Source organism: Azolla caroliniana, unplaced genomic scaffold (genome assembly GCF_043228905.1).
Source record: "Azolla caroliniana isolate FFs.n. ecotype wild unplaced genomic scaffold, voAzoCaro1.0.p SCAF_16, whole genome shotgun sequence".
Lineage (NCBI taxonomy): Eukaryota > Viridiplantae > Streptophyta > Polypodiopsida > Salviniales > Salviniaceae > Azolla > Azolla caroliniana.
Window position 1 is genome coordinate 15139127 of NW_028230451.1, and position 4358 is coordinate 15143484.

Here is a 4358-nt window from a genome sequence, read left to right on the forward strand (position 1 = left end):
CGAATAATTTCTCGTTACCCTTGCGATGCCGATCCACAAATGTCTTTCGTTGACAATGGCTCTCTTGTATATGCCATATAGTTTTTAAACAGTCTTCCTCTGCCATATAGAGTGCTAATTTCGACCAAGTAGCAATGGGGAATGTGTAGGTAAACATATGTATATGCAAAGACCTTCAACTTGGATCAATTACCATAACATAAGTATGAAATGGACGTAAAAGGAAAGAAACTAGATTACTATGTATTTTATGGACCTCAACTACTCCATTGATTACTACAAAGAAGAGGAAGTTTGTTTGCTAATCATATGATCATTGAGAAGTTGTCCCACATAGTAAGGTAGGGGAGGGCCATGGCTATAAAATGGAAAGGTGGATGAAACATTCGAAATTTATCTTTGCGCTTGGGGTAATGACGTAGTTAGTGAGGGCTTCCTGAGACGCGCCAATTGCTGGTTGAAAACTATTTCCAACCCCCCTCCTTGGCTTTTGAAAGAGAGCCTTGGAGAATTTTTGTAAAGTCCCCTCCCCCAAATCTTTGGAGGGGTGGGCCTAGAAAATCAAAACCCTACAAAATATGTATGTGTATGTGTACATAATACACTAACAAATATTTATGTGTATGTGTTCATTATGAGTATATACATAATCTTGCCGTAGGACGCATGTTTTTGTCTTTTTCTTTGTTGTTAAAGATATCCAATCATTAGTATAAAGCAATTTACATTGTTTCCATTCTCAAGTGATTAGTGGATTGAACAACCCTCTTGGTGGCTGAAAGTGCCAAAAAGGATTACCACCTTTGGAGGAAATAAGTGTAATAGCTCTCCATTGAGTAAGAAACTAATGGTGATGAGCAACTTTTGCTTCAGAATCTCTAATAAGACAATCTCCTTGTCCTTATAAAGTATGCATCATGTCTAGCCAAATATTACGTACCATTTCAACTGGTGAGGCTCTAGCTTGATGGAAAGTATTAGACCAAGAAGCCTTTCAAATGTAATATATAGTAATATTACACAATAACTCCCATAATGGTGGCATCTCCTTCCTTCTTCCTAAAAATTGCATGGACAATAAAAGGAAATACACGAACTATTCCGAAATTATTGCTAAAACATGGTCTATAAACTTAGCATCAGAGTGTAAAACAGTGCCTACAAGCAAACACTTACTAATTCACTTTATTTGTGAGTTTTGGTTTAACTTCTGCTCATCAAGTTCAAATTCAAGACGTGGTTTGGATCCATTAGGACCGCAAAGAAGCAAAGCGTTGGCTCCTATGTTTCGCAAATATGCTAAAATGGGTGATGCAAGGACATGCTTTCATTTTGACATATCACATTTTGCTATGTTGTAATAGCACCACAATTTCTATATTTTTCCATTATTTGCTTCGATTTAGGTTAGGTTGGTTACCCGTGCTCATGGACTATGTTGAAGAATGATCGTAGATGGGAGTTCACAAACTTTACTGCTTTTTAAAGATCCATTATGAATACTTTATATTTTTTAAGAATGGTGTGTCGTTGGGCATACACAAGAATCATATCAAGCATTTAGTGATTCAATTATGATGGAAAAAGCAGCATAAAAATTCAAATTGACAAACAAACACAACATAATGAAATAGTTTTCTTTTAACTTTCAAGCTTCATAGGTTATAAATATGGGAATGCAAATACAAAAACTCCTTGTTGCATTTAGGGCTACCAATCTTACAAAATGATTTACAATATCAAGATCTAAAATTTAATCACCGTCACGGGGGAATCACCAAAGCATCAAGTTTATAACAAACTTGGTACTAAGTCAAAAACGTGATCACCATTCACATGAAAGAAAAAATAAATTGACATCAGTGGTGTCTAAAGCATGTCTCCTTCAAACTATATCGTAATCAAACCACCCTCCATAGTACTATTTGCTATCCTACTTCTACCTACATGTGCTCACACATACCCTGAAGAAGAAAGAAGAAGGTTTACCTATATATGTGAGTAGTGCATGAGATTGATGGAGAAGACAACACTTCCACAAATGATAAAAGTAGGGCTATGTTGCCAGTAAAGATCAACGTTTTCTCAAGCTTCCTCCTTAAGATCAACGTTTTCTCAAGCTTCCTCCTTACATTTTTATCGCTCGATGTCTCTTGAATTTTTATTCTCTCTAGTTATCGAAGGAAAAGTCTCCTATATTTCTATAACTTCAACATCCCCACACCAAGAAATTTGTTTGCTTTCATGTGAGACGATAACAAATTGACCATTTCATTGTTAAGAGAATCAATTCACATAGATATCATCTCCTTTATGGCCCTAAGGTAAAACCCTAATTTGTCCTCATCACATTTGTGGGCCTTGCGCATGTATCAATGTATTTACATCCATCCACACACACACACACACACACACACACGCATGCCACACACACACACACACACACACATCCATCTGTACAATACACACCCAATTCACATCCCACACAAATCTTTTATTTAGGTTTAGGTTTAGGCTCGAATAAAATGTTTGATATCTCAATCATGACATTAGTGCGCACACTCACAAAGTGTCCCACGGTTGTTCAATGTTCCGGCTTTTCACTGTCAACTGTTTCTCGACATCCAAAATATTGTTTTGTTTAGGTTTTATAGTTTGAGAATTCCCTTACGGTATGTGATATGTCTAATCATGACATCCTTTGAATTTGGAATGTTTATAACCTCAGTTGTTGTAAGTATTCTTGATAGACTTCGATTCAATTATATGAGCAATATAACACGTTACTATAAGTTAGTATGTGTATGTGTATGTATATGTTTATGTATCTATGTGTACGACACACAAAATTCACATCCCACCCATATCTATGTCTTCTCACCCCCCTCCTTGAAAACTATGTCTTTGATCAAGCAGAAGTTCCGGCTTTTCACCGCCAACTGTTTCTCGACATCCAAAATATTGTTTTGTTTAGGTTTTACAGTTCGAGAATTCCCTTAGGGTATGTGATATGTCTAAGCATGATATCTTCTAAATTTGGAATGTTTATAACCTCAGTTTTTGTAAATATTCCTGATGGATTCCGATTCACTGAAATCAACAATATAACATGTTACTACAAATTTGTATGTGTATGTGAATGTATCTATGTGTATGGGACACACAATTCACATCCCACCATTATCTATTATTTAGGTTCAGGTTTAGTCTCCAACAAAATGTTTGGTATCTCAATCATGGCATTTGTGCGCACATTGACAATGTGTCCCACATCGTGAGGCATGGGATGGCCATGGTTATAAAAGAGAAAAGGGAGCAAACAATCAAATCATCTTTGCGCTTGGGGCAATGACGTAGTTAGTGAGGGCTTCCCGAGACGCGTCAATTGCTGGTTGAAAACTATTTCCGACCCCCCTCCTTGGCTCTTGAAAGAGAGCGTTGGAGAATTTTTGGAAAGGCCCCCTATCTCTTCGGAGGGGTGGGCCTAGCAAAAACCGTAACACAAACATTGAAAGAAGAATTAGTTGCCTTGTTTTGATGAGCATAGGTTTCGTCCTTGTTTGGTCTTTCACGCTAGTTATTTTGTGTTCGTCTTCTGTTACCGATTAGGAACACGATCTACAGTGAGTCCTTTGACCTAGACCTCCAAGTGACTGTGAAACAACGAACGGTGGCATCTGTGCGTAATACGTAGGGGAATGTTCCCTGTAACCTAGCAGTGTATAAGGGAGACGGCTACAACGGAACTCCTTTAACAGTGGCTACACACTCACATTGCTTACTTCTACACTCCCAGGTATTACAAGCACACAATAGATTAGCTGTAGCTATACACAGGTATCTAAGAAGATAGAATTCTATTACGATACGCTTCTTTACATTCCAAAATTACACGCTACCTCTATCAGAGGTTTTCTGCCCTTTATATACACAAGGTCTTTTTAGCCGTTCACGCTTCCTGCGTGAACAGTTACATGCATTACAATCTTATATTCTTTCTTATTCGTACGCTCTTGTCCGTCGGTTACTATTTCAGCGGACAACACCTGGCACGCCTGTGGGACACTGCCCTGGCACGTCGGACCCATCCCGTTAATCTTCTTCCCAAATGGCTCGGATGTTTGGCTTTGCTACGGTGTCCGCGTCTGGAGGCGACGTAGGGCCTGTAGGTGCATCGTGGTGTGGTTCCCTTGTTTGGTCAGGAGGGCTTCTCCTGGTGTCGTGGTCGTCCTGTGTGGGCGGTCCGGGTACGATGGGCTCTTCTTGGGCTAGTGGGTTGGGCTCAACCGTCGTCGTGCTTGCGGTCGGTCGCGGCTCTGTCTCAACTGTCACTTCCTCCGTGGTGTCGACCGTTGTTG

General features: G+C 39.3%; 2 non-coding genes across 2 annotated transcripts; both read left to right on the forward strand.

The window, feature by feature from the left end:
- Positions 1-395: 395 nt before the first annotated feature.
- LOC147854058 (U4 spliceosomal RNA) lies at positions 396-553 on the forward strand. Its single transcript, XR_015531237.1, has one exon. It is a non-coding gene; the product is annotated as a U4 spliceosomal RNA (small nuclear RNA).
- A 2777-nt stretch (positions 554-3330) lies between these two features.
- On the forward strand, positions 3331-3485 carry LOC147854059 (U4 spliceosomal RNA). The gene has a single exon (XR_015531234.1). It is a non-coding gene; the product is annotated as a U4 spliceosomal RNA (small nuclear RNA).
- Positions 3486-4358: the final 873 nt, after the last annotated feature.